This window comes from Hyperolius riggenbachi, chromosome 1, assembly GCF_040937935.1.
Source record: "Hyperolius riggenbachi isolate aHypRig1 chromosome 1, aHypRig1.pri, whole genome shotgun sequence".
Lineage (NCBI taxonomy): Eukaryota > Metazoa > Chordata > Amphibia > Anura > Hyperoliidae > Hyperolius > Hyperolius riggenbachi.
Window position 1 is genome coordinate 425,469,964 of NC_090646.1, and position 15,164 is coordinate 425,485,127.

At 46.4% G+C, this 15,164-nt stretch overlaps 1 long non-coding RNA gene across 1 annotated transcript in view; it reads right to left on the reverse strand.

Moving 5' to 3' along the window:
* Nucleotides 1–9,983: 9,983 nt before the first annotated feature.
* LOC137552902 (uncharacterized) overlaps nucleotides 9,984–15,164 on the reverse strand; it is a 34,844-nt gene continuing 29,663 nt past the window's right edge. The window contains exon 3 of the long non-coding RNA XR_011027190.1: nucleotides 9,984–10,051. This is a non-coding gene — a long non-coding RNA (uncharacterized lncRNA). The remainder of the gene's footprint in view (nucleotides 10,052–15,164) is intronic.

Sequence of the window (15,164 nt, forward strand, 5' to 3'; positions counted from 1 at the left end):
TCAGATGTGATCTGGCAGCCTCTGCTTTTTATGCCATGCTTGCTTGCAATGCATGTTCTGTTATTGAGGACTCTACTGGTAGTATCATGGGCTATACAGATAAGGCTTATTAGTGTCCTCACAGCTTAATAAACATGCTTTGCAATTATGTGACAAATACCCAGGCATGGATTTACCTCACAGGAGCCTATAGGCACAGATATCATGGCACCCCAGACTTCGCCCTCCATGAACCTACAAACCCCCACCAAGCCGCACCGCAAATGTGCTGGTTGTCCCAGGTGTCACTTCTCCCTTACTTCCCCTGCCCGGTGTACAGGTGTCCCTTAGTATTAGGTAGCCAGAAGTACCCTCAATATTAGGTAGCTAGAGGTGCCCCTAAGTATTAGGTAACTAGAGGAACCTCAGTATTAAAGAGTCACTGAAGCGAAAAAAAATATATGATATAATGAATTGGTTGTGTACTATGGATAATTACTAGAAGATTAGCAGCAAAGAAAATATTCTCATATTTTTATTTTCAGGTATATAGTGTTTTTTCTAACATTGCATCATTCTCTAATATGTGCAGATTACACAACACTCAGCATTCAAAATGATTCTTTCAGAGCAGTCTGTGAACTAATGACCTCTCCTCTGCCAGAGGAAAAGTAAATAGTTAACTAACAGTTGACATAATAAAAGTCAGAAAACAGCCCTCTCCACGACTTTGGAAGTCGTAGAGATAATGGCTTTTTTGTATAGAGATAACAACTGGAGTTTCTTAACTCTTCCTGTACTGGAAACAATTAGACTGATGTATCTGATCTTAATGTTTTATTTCTTAACTGTACTACACATACAAATCATAATATCATAGTTTTTTTTTCGCTTCAGTGTCTATTTAAGTCAATAGAGGTGCCCCTGACTGAAGTGAGATCTCATCGGTAGAATGCAGAGAGCTGGGAGAGAAACCTCTCGTTTACACTCTCATCAGGTCTCTGCATAGGGAAGGAGGGAGGCACTTGGGGAGGGGAGTTAGCCGCCTATCCATCATCAGGCGTCTGTAGGCACAGGCCCACAGTGCCTCATGGCAAATCTGGCCCTGCAATTACCTGTGCTTTTTAATGAGGATTAGAGACAGGGATTGTTGCATCCAGCTGAGGGTCTCCTGGAGTGAGAGTCTATCTGTGTGTGATTGATTCACTATGAATGGACATCAAGAGCCCCAATATGATGTGTAAATCTGGTCTGATCAATACATTAAAAATATAGCAGTCAACCATTATATACAAAGGTTTTTTTTAATAAATATGGAGAACAAAAAGTGCTTGCACATATTTTTAGGCAAACAGACCCCATAACTAACAGGTTGACCATGCCGGATCTAGCTTGCAGAAAGTAGGCTGGTCACAGGCTGAAGTTTTCTCATACAGCACTGCCTGACCACCTGCTTCTTTGCAGTTTAAACAGTGATGATAACAGTGACAGCAGCAACGGCAACTCTGTCAAATGCTTTCCTGCTACCCAGCAGAAAACCAATTGGCAACCTTTGGTGGCATTCCCAGTGTTTCGTGGTCACATTTTGACTTCCATACGATACACGGAACTGCCAAACGTAACTGATCCTGGATGCTACACCTGCCATCCAGGATGAGATAAGATGACTGGATTTATCAAAGCGTTGATTAGTGTTGGGCGAACATCTAGATGTTCGGGTTCGGGCCGAACAGGCCGAACATGGCCGCGATGTTCGGGTGTTCGACCCGAACTCCGAACATAATGGAAGTCAATGGGGACCCGAACTTTTGTGGTTTGTAAAGCCTCCTTACATGCTACATACCCCAAATTTACAGGGTATGTGCACCTTGGGAGTGGGTACAAGAGGAAAAAAAAAATTTGCAAAAAGAGCTTATAGTTTTTGAGAAAATCGATTTTAAAGTTTCAAAGGGAAAACTGTCTTTTAAATGCGGGAAATGTCTGTTTTCTTTGCACAGGTAACATGTTTTTTGTCGGCATGCAGTCATAAATGTAATACATATAAGAGGTTCCAGGAAAAGGGACCGGTAACGCTAACCCAGCAGCAGCACACGTGATGGAACAGGAGGAGGCGCAGGAGGAGAAGGCCACGCTTTGTGAGACACAACAACCCCGGCCTTGCATGAGGGCAAGAAGCGTGCGGATAGCATGCTTTGTACCGCCATGCAGTCATAAATGTAATAAAGATAAGAGGTTCCATAAACAGGGACCGGCAACGCTAACCCAGCAGCAGCAGCAGCAGCAGCAGACGTGATGGAACAGGAGCAGGTGCAGGAGGAGAAGGCCACGCTTTGTGAGACACAACAACCCAGGCCTTGCATGAGGGCAAGAAGCGTGCGGATAGCATGCTTTGTACCGCCATGCAGTCATAAATGTAATAAAGATAAGAGGTTCCATAAACAGGGAGCGGCAACGCTAACCCAGCAGCAGCAGCAGACGTGATGGAACAGGAGCAGGCGCAGGAGGAGAAGGCCACGCTTTTTGAGACGCAACCCAGGCCTTGCATGAGGACAAAAAGCGTGCGGATATAGCAATGCTTTTTGCCGCCATGCAGTCATAAATGTAATACAGATGAGAGGTTCAATAAACAGGGACTGGAAATGCTAACCCAGCAGCAGCAGACGTGATGGAACAGGACTAGGAGCAGGCGCAGGAGGAGAAGGCCAAGCTTTTTGAGACACAACAACACAGGCCTTGCATGAGGACAAAAAGCGTGCGGATATAGCAATGCTTTTTGCCGCCATGCAGTCATAAGTGTAATACAGATGAGAGGTTCAATAAACAGGGACCGGAAACGCTAAACCATCCCAGATGTTCATTGGTCATGTTACTTGGTTGGGGTCCTGGAGTGTTGCGTAGTCGTTTCCAATCCAGGATTGATTCATTTTAATTTGAGTCAGACGGTCTGCATTTTCTGTGGAGAGGCGGATACGCCGATCTGTGACGATGCCTCCGGCAGCACTGAAACAGCGTTCCGACATAACGCTGGCTGCCGGGCAAGCCAGCACCTCTATTGCGTACATTGCCAGTTCGTGCCAGGTGTCTAGCTTCGATACCCAATAGTTGAAGGGTGCAGATGGATTGTTAGACACAGCTACGTCATCTGACATGTAGTCCTTGACCATCTTCTCCAGGCGATCGGTGTTGGAGGTGGATCTGCACGCTTGCTGTTCTGTGGGCTGCTGCTGCATGGGTGTCAGAAAATTTTCCCACTCCAAGGACACTGCCGATACCATTCCCTTTTGGGTACTAGCTGCGGCTTGCGTTGTTTGCTGCCCTCCTGGTCGTCCTGGGTTTGCGGAAGTCAGTCTGTCTGCGTACAACTGGCTAGAGGAGGGGGAGGATGTCAATCTCCTCTCTAAAGTCTCCACAAGGGCCTGCTGGTATTCTTCCATTTTGACCTGTCTGACTCTTTCTTCAAGCAGTTTTGGAACATTGTGTTTGTACCGTGGATCCAGAAGGGTATAAACCCAGTAATTGGTGTTGTCCAGAATGCGCACAATGCGTGGGTCACGTTCAATGCAGTCTAGCATGAATTGAGCCATGTGTGCCAGAGTCCTACCAGAATCCTCATCATCCTCTTGTGAGCGTTGTGATAGTTGTTGTGATGCATCATAGTCGTCACCTTCCTCCTGGTCTGCTTCTGCTGACCATTCGCGTTGAATTGTGGAAGTCCAACGTGCACCGCTCTGGCCCTCGTCAGTGGTGGCATGAAATTCCTGCTCCAACTCCAGCTGTTCCTCCTCCTCTTCTTCGTCATAGCTGCTGGGGCCAGCGTTCCCTGAGGCGGATGGCCTGATGTTGGTACCATCACGCTGATCGTTTTCTCCTTCAGATTCCCCCAGTTGCATCATGACAGCTGTTTCCTTGATTTTTAACATCGACCTCTTCAGTAAACACAGCAGTGGTATGGTAATGCTGACTGAAGAGTTGTCACTGCTCACAAGCAACGTGGATTGCTCAAAATTTTGGAGGACTTGGCAGAGGTCCAACATGTTGGCCCAATCGGATCCACAGAAGCTTGGCAGCTGGCCGGATGCGCCTCGGTACTGCGCCGTCATGTACTGGACCACTGCACTCTTCTGCTCGCAAAAGCGGGCTAGCATGTGCAGCGTAGAATTCCAGCGCGTAGGGACATCACACAGCAAGCGATGGTGGGGGAGATTGAAGCGCTCCTGCATCTTGGCGAGTGCCCCCGAAGCAGTACTGGAAGTTCTACAATGTTTGGCCACTCGACGCACCTTCAACAGAAGATCGGCCACGCCTGGGTATGTCCTCAGGAACCGCTGAACTACTAGGTTCATCACGTGCGCCAGGCAAGGGATGTGTGTCAGCTTAGCCAACCTTAAAGCGCGAATGAGATTACTCCCATTATCACACACAACCATGCCCGGTTTCAGGTCCAGCGGTGCCAGCCACAAATCCGTCTGTTCCTTTATTCCCTTCCAAATTTCCTCCCCTGTGTGCTGCTTATCCCCAAGGCAGATTAGCTTCAGCAACGCTTGCTGACGCATGCCAACAGCTGTGCTGCACTGCTTCCACGATCCTACTGCTGCTGGGTTAGCGTTTCCGGATGAGGTACAGCTTTGAGATGCGTTGGAGGAGAAGGAGTCAGAGAGGTAGGTGCTGCTGTTATCCAGTGGGAGGGACGGCGGTGCAGCTGTTTGTGGCGTGGGCAACACCCGTGCCGTAGCAGGTGAGGAATCGCTGCCAGGCTCCACAAGGTTCACCCAGTGCGCGGTAAGGGAGATGTATCGACCCTGGCCGAACGCACTCGTCCAGGTGTCAGTGGTGAGGTGAACCTTGCAGGCAACGGCATTCTTCAAGCTTCGGGTTATTTTGCTGACCACGTGCTCATGCAACTCAGGCACTGCAGAGCGTGCAAAGTGGTAGCGGCTGGGAACCACGTAACGTGGGATGGCCACTGACATCATGCCCTTGAAGCTGTTTGTCTCCACCAATCGATATGGCAGCATTTCGCAGGCCAGAAGCTTGGCTATGCTGGCTGTTACTGCCACGGCCCGGGGGTCATTTGCTGGCAATTTCCTCTTGCGCTCAAACATCTCCGACACAGACAACTGAACCGTAGCGCTGCACACGGAAGGGCTGTTGGTTGTTGTGTTTGAAGAACACTGGGAGACCTCAAGAGCACTACTCCGGAAAGTGACAGTGTCAGCGTCGTCTGATGTTTGTGAATGTTGTGAACCACGCAATGGCTGGGCTACTGCTGCTGCTGAGGCGGGTCTGGTGAACCCAAGGGAGGCAGTGTTGTTTCTGGTACCCTGTCCTGACGCGTTTGCCCAAAGAGTGGGATGTTTGGATAGCATGTGACGGCTCATGCTGGTGGTGGAGAGGTTGTTAATACTTTTCCCCCTGCTCAGGCGGGTCTTGCACACCTTGCAAATCGCCATGGTAACATCCTCAGTGCAGTCTTCAAAGAAAGCCCAGACTTTGGAGCACCTGCCTCCTTGCTGGCGATTTCTGTTTGCTCCTCTTTTGCCTCTCACTTGAACTTCCACGCTTGTGGTGCCTGAAATTGCGCGCCGCCTACCTTGTGGCACAAGGCGAGCTCGTGCAGCAGTGGGTTCTTCAACAGACTCATCTGTGCTGCTGCTACGACGGCGATGTTCTCGTTCACAAACAAAATCTGGGTCTCTGTCCACATTGTCCATACCCTCCTCTTCCATCTCCTCAAACTCGTCATATGTCATTGTGGGCCGCCGCCGTGGAGTAGAGCTCCCCACAACAACCTCTGCGCAGCACACTCCAACGTCGTCTTCCAGATCTTGTCGGCCGACCTCCTGCAATTGCAACCCCTCCTGCCCAAATTGCTCTGGGATTTGGGTTTCCGAGTCCTCTTCGGACTCGCCTTGTATTTCAGTGCGCGGTGCATTTCCCACAGTTAACGGTTGTGAATCCAGGCACAACATTTCTGGCTGTTCCTCCATTGACCTTTGAAAGGTGGAAGTTTGTTGGGCTGGGAATAGCTCCTGCGAATACCCCATTGTGTCCTGAGGTAATTCATCGGACTGGTTATCTGGCAGTTGTGTGCGTGGTGTCGCTGCCGGTTGTGTCAGCTTTGTGCCCACTGGCTCCTTGTAACTGGCTGAGGACTCGGACCTCGTGCGTGATGTGCTGGTGCTGCTTAACCCACTGCTGGACGCTTGAGAGGTCATCCAAGTAATTATCTGGTCCTGTTCTTTTGGATTTGTGAGGGTTGTTGTCCTGGACAACATGGGCGGTATTGAGTGGGTTTTCTTGGGTGCTCCCCTGTGGCCTGTACGTGAACCGTCAGGGGAAACACCTCTTCCCTTGCCCCTCCCTCTTTCACCGGATTTCTTCCTCATTTCACTTATCCTTACAGTACACGCTGACTGGCAGCAGTACAGTGGCAGTACAGAAATGCTATACAGTACCACTATTCCCAGCAGCGACACAGAGCACAATGCTATACAGTGACGGGTGAGCGGTGTACCACTATTCCCAGCAGCGACACAGAGCACAATGCTATACAGTGGCGGGTGAGCGGTGTACCACTATTCCCAGCAGACACAGAACAGTACACAGAATGCTATATAGTGTGGCTGAACGAGCGGTGTACCACTATTCCCAGCAGACACAGAACAGTACACAGAATGCTATATAGTGTGGCTGAACGAGCGGTGTACTACTGTTCCCAGCAGACACAGAACAGTACACAGAATGCTATATAGTGTGGCTGAACGAGCGGTGTACTACTGTTCCCAGCAGACACAGAACAGTACACAGAATGCTATATAGTGTGGCTGAGCGAGCGGTGTACCACTATTCCCAGCAGACACAGAACAGTACACAGAATGCTATATAGTGTGGCTGAACGAGCGTTGTACCACTATTCCCAGCAGACACAGAACAGTACACAGAATGCTATATAGTGTGGCTGAACGAGCGGTGTACCACTATTCCCAGCAGACACAGAACAGTACACAGAATGCTATATAGTGTGGCTGAACGAGCGGTGTACTACTGTTCCCAGCAGACACAGAACAGTACACAGAATGCTATATAGTGTGGCTGAACGAGCGGTGTACTACTGTTCCCAGCAGACACAGAACAGTACACAGAATGCTATATAGTGTGGCTGAACGAGCGGTGTACTACTGTTCCCAGCAGACACAGAACAGTACACAGAATGCTATATAGTGTGGCTGAAAGAGCGGTGTACTACTGTTCCCAGCAGACACAGAACAGTACACAGAATGCTATATAGTGTGGCTGAACGAGCGGTGTACCACTATCCCCAGCAGACACAGAACAGTACACAGAATGCTATATAGTGTGGCTGAACGAGCGGTGTACTACTGTTCCCAGCAGACACAGAACAGTACACAGAATGCTATATAGTGTGGCTGAACGAGCGGTGTACTACTGTTCCCAGCAGACACAGAACAGTACACAGAATGCTATATAGTGTGGCTGAACGAGCGGTGTACTACTGTTCCCAGCAGACACAGAACAGTACACAGAATGCTATATAGTGTGGCTGAACGAGCGGTGTACCACTATTCCCAGCAGACACAGAACAGTACACAGAATGCTATATAGTGTGGCTGAACGAGCGGTGTACTACTGTTCCCAGCAGTGACACACAATGACTGGGGGGGACCCTGGCTAGCGTGGCTGGAGCGCGAACTACCCTGCCTGCCTACCCAAAGCTAAACCCACAGACAAATGGCGGAGATATGACGTGGTTCGGGTATTTATTTACCCGAACCACGTGACCGTTCGGCCAATCAGAGCGCGTTCGGGTCCGAACCACGTGACCCGTTCGGCCAATCACAGCGCTAGCCGAACGTTCGGGGAACGTTCGGCCATGCGCTCTTAGTTCGGCCATGTGGCCGAACGGTTTGGCCGAGCACCGTCAGGTGTTCGGCCGAACTCGAACATCACCCGAACAGGGTGATGTTCTGCAGAACCCGAACAGTGGCGAACACTGTTCGCCCAACACTAGCGTTGATGTGAATGATGGGAAAGCAGGTACCGGCGTTGTTTAAACATCTGCTTCCATTCATGTAAATGGAAGCAGTGGTTAATCCCTTTAAACTTCACTTTTGTCACCAGCCGGAAATTACTTAGTAAACATGCGTAGAAGACTGTGTGAACCAGCCCTAACTAGCAATGTTTAATGGATAAAAATGTTGACTGTAGTATAGTTTACTTCTTAAAAGAACGTTCCACATATATATGCACACATTAATGAGTATATAAATTAATGAGTTTTGTGGATTGATCATTTCCAATAGCCATCATTTGCTGCTAAGGCCATCATTTGTTACTTGTGGTGGCTCCGGCCACAAACGCTAATTAATACTTTTTCATTCTGGCTAGCACATAGAATATTTCCGCCTCGCTGTTAAATTAGACTGAGTCTGGCAGGTAGTCAATTGACTGCTGAGTGTTTGCATTTCGGCCTTATTCTGGAGCTGTGAAGTTCCTGCTTCATCTTAAAGCTGCATGAATAATAACATGTTTAGTATGGTTGTCAAGACAACATCTCTGAATGCTTACTTGAGTTCCCATGCACAATATACAATGTTGTTGTCACTCATTACTCAAATTAGCATTGTTAAGATTAAACATAAGCCTCCTATGTATAAATTAACATCAGTGCCTGATGACTGTGATTATTTGATTTATTTAGCAAGTGCTTGACATGGCATTCATATGCATGTGCTGCTGCTGTAAGGGTGTGGTTCCCCAGTAGACTCATTTCTTAAATATTCATTAGACCGGGTTGCATTTTCATCTTTAGCCTGTGGCACCCTGGCCACGGGCAAAGGCATTGCCTTTAAAAAAAACAGAGGGTAATTACAAATTAACATTTTTTTTCCTCAAATCTAAAAGCAAGAGGACACATTTTTCACTTTAGCAATATATAAATCTTTCTTTCATATCTCATAAACCAACTGTGTATCCAGAACCACTAATGTTAACTATATCTCCATTCACAGAGGTAGGATAGTATAGCTTCCCATGTGACTAGACTGCAATAAATTAGAGTATGCATTGTGGTGCCACAAGTTCATTTAGGTGCTGGATGATGCTGATAGTTAAAATATCAATATTGTCATTACTGATATTTTACTATCCTGTAGACTTACACGGTCCCCTATTCTCACTCGAACCCAACATCCAATACCTAACACTAACCCCCCTCCCCCTTCTTGGCTCACACCAACCTCCCCTCCTAATTCCTAAAGCAGGTAGCACACATAGGAAAATAATGTGTGTTTTACAGCACAATGCGCAATTTCATACTGCTCTTTGTAGTTAATGACCTGCTTGGGAATCGCACATAGTTTGCATTTTGCATTTTTGTCTTTTGCTGTAATTTTAAAGGGCACAGCAGTTGGCTTTTTTCTTTACGATGCATGCATTTCTAAATTAAATACATTGCGTACAATTATGCAAAATCTCGAACACAAAATGTCCTAAACCCCCAGAAACACCCACGAAATCAATGATGCGCGTGTGCTCCTAGCTTACCACCAACCCTCCCTCGTAATGCCAACACTAACCCTCTCCCCACCTTCCCTGGTGCCCAAACAACTACACATCACTCTACTAGCCGACCAGCTAATAATAGTCAATCGGCTTGTCTAACTACACCCTAAGTAGTACCTGATCGGATAGCTAGGATGGCCTGTCATGTGCCAACTGTCAAACTCTCCGTTTTGGCGCCCGAAAACCGATAATTTGCATTGACATCTATTAGACGTCTGCCGAACCTAGCACTCAAATCAACAAATCAACCAATAAAATATCTTGTTATTATTAGTAACTGTTTTCATTATTTTTATTATTTATTTATTTATTTATAAAGCGCCAACATATTACACAGCGCTGGACAATAAGTACATTATATCGTATCATTTTGATAGACAAGAAGCAGTATGTGTTTCCTCTCTTTTGATTCTTTCTTCTGTAGCCTCATATAGAGATTTACCTCTGAGTGTTATCTCCTGTGTAGACAGTTCTCTTTACTCCTTATCACCTGTGTGTGATAAAGACATTTGATTGTTTACTGATACTTTGTAATTATGGTGTGAAGAAAGATTGTAAACAATCATTGAGAATTTGAGAAAGCTAAAAACCCTCCCAGTTTCAGTATCAGTTTTGGTGAGGTCATAAAACTATCCATACACTTTATAGGCTCAAAGTATTTCAGTTACAAGTAAGTGAAGTCTGATTGCACAGGTCATCTACGGCCTTTATATATTTCGTAAAGGTTTTAAAGAGAAACTGCAGTGAAAATAATGAAATGAAAAAAAGTGCTTAATTTTTACAATAATTATTTATAAATAATGTAGCAAGTGTTTACCCATTATAAAACATTTACATTTACATCTGCTTGCAGGTGATGTCTGTGGAAGGAGATGCTGCTTTTTTGGCAGTTGGAATCATCTGTTATTTCCCACAATGCAAAAAGGCTCCCACAGTGTGATGTCAGTCCCTAGGTGATGACATCACATTGTGGGGGGGGGTTTCACCCCAATATCAGCCATACAGCACCCCCTGGGGATCCGTTTGAGAAAAGGTAAAGATTTCTCATGGAAAAGGTGGTTTCAGCTATTGATTGGGGTGAAGATCAATCCTTGGTTATAGTTCCTGTCTAGCTCTGTTTCCACCTACCTTTTAACTGGTTCTCACTGGTGAGTTTGAAATGTTTTCATGCCTGTCGATGCAATCTACAGAACATGAATTGGAAACCAAATAAAGAGGGTATGAAGTCCTTATAATAGCTGCAGCAGGTGTGCAAGTCTCAGAATTAAAGTCTCAGGTATCTCAGTACTAAATTACTAGCAAAATCTTACACAGTTGGATTGTTTACTTCAATGCACTCCAGCATTTCATGAAGCGTAAATAAAAACATTGAAATATCAGTGGGTCACCTCGGAATGCAAGCACGCCAGTGTAGTACGTAACTACACAGTGGAGCGTGGCACTGCGTAGTAACGTATTACACTGAGGTTGAAATATTTTACTTAGTTTGACACTTGGAACTGAGGGTCCTTGCACTGTGCTGGACTAAATCTGGTGGCAGTGCAGGCAGCCCAGATGTGCCCATATAATATTTATATAATGTGGTTCAGAGGTGCAGCGTGGTGCTGGCGGTGATCAAAGAGTCGGACTTTAGTACAACACTTTGATCTGAAGGGGCAGACACCATGTCTGATTTTAGCCGACAATAGAACCTCCAGTGACAGCCATTGTGCTCCATGCCTCTGACATCAGAAGCTGGGTGGAACACTGTGGGACCAAGTCCAACAGTGGATTGTAAATGGGTAAAAGCCTGAAATGGTTCCAAAAGTGTTTGAGTAAACATCCTATAAATAGGAGCCGTTCTCACTTGTCACTCTGCAGCTGATCTATGGGATCCGTTGCGGTAAACGGGACGCATTTCATTGTGGTCTGTGATAATATAGGGCAGGCAGATGCATTCCCCCATATAGCCTATGGTGGTAACAAATCTGCTTTACCTTAGTGAACTGTCAAGGGGCCCACAGGACCCCACTGCCAGTTCACAGCTACATACAATTAAATAAATATGTTTGAATGTATTATACATATATATGAGAGTTGAGGGCATGGTCTCTACCAAGACACCATTGGCAGTGCTTAGCAAACATTTCTTATATGTGCCTGGTTTCATTACACTAACTAATTACTGACTTTCTGAACTTGAAAACTGGAATCTTATGACAGCAACTGGGAGTTTTTATTGGAAACTAATGTGTCTTCTGTACTCAGTTGCTTATTAGGTTTTTGTTTTTTTAGTGACCTATCTTCCCTTCATATTTGCATCATACGGATCAATTGTCTGCACTTGGGTAATATCTGGTTTCCTATGGTTAGAGCTTACGCCTTCTGTTTGTTATTAATATACTGTGATCACAGATTGCTAGTCATAGGCAGTTTTTATTAGAAGATAAACATGTAACTAGGGTAGCAGTAAATACTCAATGTAATGTGTTGCTAAGTTGCTATTATCAGGTGTAATTTAGTTAATTATACAGAGAAACAACATTAAGTTGTGAAAAGTGCCAGAGGAAGAAAGGACAGCTGTTTCTTCCAAAACATGTGAGCAACAGCATGGGGGTGTAACTCAATCTATACTGTAAATAGGCCAAACTGCTTCCTTTGCAGTAATTGAAGATAAATCAGTGTACTGTGCTCAGCAAGAATAAACATATCTAGGAGGAGTAAATGAGTCAGAGTATTTGTGACCTATCCCTACTTCCACATAACACAAGGATTACAACTGTATAGGGAGAGGCTGCTTCTGAATATTTATCTGTACATATGAGAAGGAATAGATCAAGTAAATCTGAAATAAATGTATACATTTATTTCAAAATCATGTTGGCATTTTAATGCAACTCAACATGCTATGTTACTCACACCTGCTTTCAGTGTATGTTATCTGGTCAAATACATAGTAGGATTGAATATAAAGTGATTGTGCTTTTAAAGAAAACCTGAGACGGCAAAAGGGAAAGATTTTATACTTACCTGGGGCTTCCTCAAGCCTCATAAGCACCACTGAGTCCCTTGCCGTACTCTCAAGTGCCTCCATTCTTTTGCTAGCGGTTCCGGTAACTGGCTCAGCCGCGCCAGTCGGCCTCTTCTTCACATAACTGGTGGGGCAGCACATGAGCAGAAGAGACCGACTGGCGTCACTGAGCCATATTACCAGGGCCGCTAGCAGAAGAACGGAGGCATTCCAGAGGACGGCAAAATACTCTTAAGTGCTTAAGGGGTTGGAGGAAGCCCTGGGTAAGTATAAAATCTTTTCCTTTTGTTGTCTCGGGTAGACTTTAAAGCATACACGAAGTGAACCTTGGGTCAAAAACCATATACCTAAGAAGAGGGAAGCCTCTTGGTCCTGTAGAGGCCTGTCATGTCCTTGCTCATGGACCCTTGAAAGAACTCCAAGAGCTTAACGGATTTCAAGCTCGCTCCCTCACTCCTCTCCAAGCACGGGCATGGCCATACTGCGCCTGCAAGAATACGGTGGCATGTGTGCATTAAGCTGGAGCCACTCATGCACAAGCAGCTCCAAGCTACTACACAGATGCAGCCATGCTCGTGCTGGTGCAGCGTTGCCGTGCTCATGCATGAACAGGGTCGTGGTTGCCATGTGAAAGAGGGTCCCGGGCAGTGGCGGAGGTCCAGAGGACGGTGTGGGAAGTCTTTGAAGGATCCAAAGGCTTCTTTCTTCTTAGGTAAGTACTTCAAGTTTATCCAACTATTGAAGTATTTGCAATCCTGCTCATGAGAGCCTTGAGTCAGAAGTAGGAAGTTGCAGACATAGACAGATAAAGTAAGCATGCAAGGGGCACATTTTTCACTATGGGGGACAGCGCCGGGGGTTTTCTCACGTTCGGTGCTCGTCCCGATATCGCACTCCATTACCGAAACGTACCCGATCAAGCATGTCAGCCCTATATCTTGCAGCATGTCCAATCGATACATGCAACCAATTTTGGCCCAAAAATTTAACATTTTTTTAATGATTGTGCTTTAAAGAGGACCCAAGGTGAGAGTGAGTGATATGGAGGCTGCCATATTTATTTCCTTTTAAACTATACTAGTTGCCTGGCAGTCCTCCTGATCCTGTGTCTCTAATACTTTCAGCCATAGACCCTGAACAAATATATGCAGATCAGGTGCTCTGACTCAGCTGACTCAGGTTTTACTGGATTAGCCATATGCTTGTTCCAGGGTTTTGACTCAAGCACTACATATGCCAGAAGATCAGCAGGGCTGCAAGGCAACTGGTATTGTTTATAAGTAAATAAATATGGCATCTCACTCACCTCAGGTTCCCTTTAACCTCCCTGGAGGTCTATTAAAACCGGCAGGGGGCAGCGCAGCACTTACATTTTTTTTTTTAAAATCATGTAGCTAGCCTAGCGCTAGCTACATGATAGCCGCTGTGCAGTGGCATCCCCCCACCCCCTCTGATCGCCTCCGGCGATCAGCGCAAACAGGAAATCCCGTTCAGAACAGGATTTCCTGTTTGGCTTCCCCCATCTCCATGGCGACGATCGTCATCGACGTCATCAACGTTTTGACGTCATAGGGAGTCCCGATCCACCCCTCAGCGCTGCCTGGCGCTGATAAGCCAGGCTGCGCAAGCGTTCTAGGGTTGCGGCGCGGACGATAGCGGCGGATCGGCGCGGAGCAGCGGCGACTGGGAAGTGCTAGCTGTGTGTACAAAAAAAATTACGCAAATCGGCCCAGCAGGGCCTGAGAAATCCTCTTGCGCGGCATAGCCCGACCTGAGGTCGGGCTTACCGCCAGGAATGTTAAGCTGCCTTTATTAAAATGTTATCCCACATCGCTAAAAAGTGCACTAATGCTTCTAATCAGGGCCGGATTTAGGACAAGGCCACCTAGGCCATGGCCTAGGGCACCACAGCAGCAAGGGCACCAAAGCAGCAGGCTAAACTGGTGCAATCTTGCAAATGCTGCAATGCAGGGAGATCAGATGAGTGCCTGACCGCAGTACTCTGCAGCTAGCCGCCTTCTTGCTCTCTGTGCACATTTGCATAGTGACTGGCGACTATGGACTTGGGCAGCATTGGAGACAGAAAGGAAGAGGAAGCTTCTGCAATGGAGACGAGTGGAGAAATGAGTGACACTGATGGCTGCTGCGGTGTGAAGGTGAGCTGGCTACCTATACTGGAGGGGGGTAGGAAAAGGAGGGATTAAGGGAGTCATCTGGCTACCTATACTGGAGGGAAAGGGGGGAGGGGTAATCTGGCTACCTATACTGAGGGCTCATCAGGCTACCTATACTAGAGGGAATGGGGGGAGGGGTCATCTGGATACCTATACTGGAGGGAAGGGGGGAAGGGTCATCTCACTACCTATTCGAAGGGGGGTGGCTGGTGACAGTGGGCCTTGGGCGGTAAAGAATACAAATCCGGCCCTGCTTCTAATTACATATAAAGATAAAACCCTGATAGTATATTGCATCAAGAGGCTCATTTACCACATCTTCCATTTAAAAAAATTTTCATAAAAGATACACCACTTCATGCTTGTAATTGCTATAAAATATAAACAAAGCTTTTATCCTATTACATAATGTCTTGCAG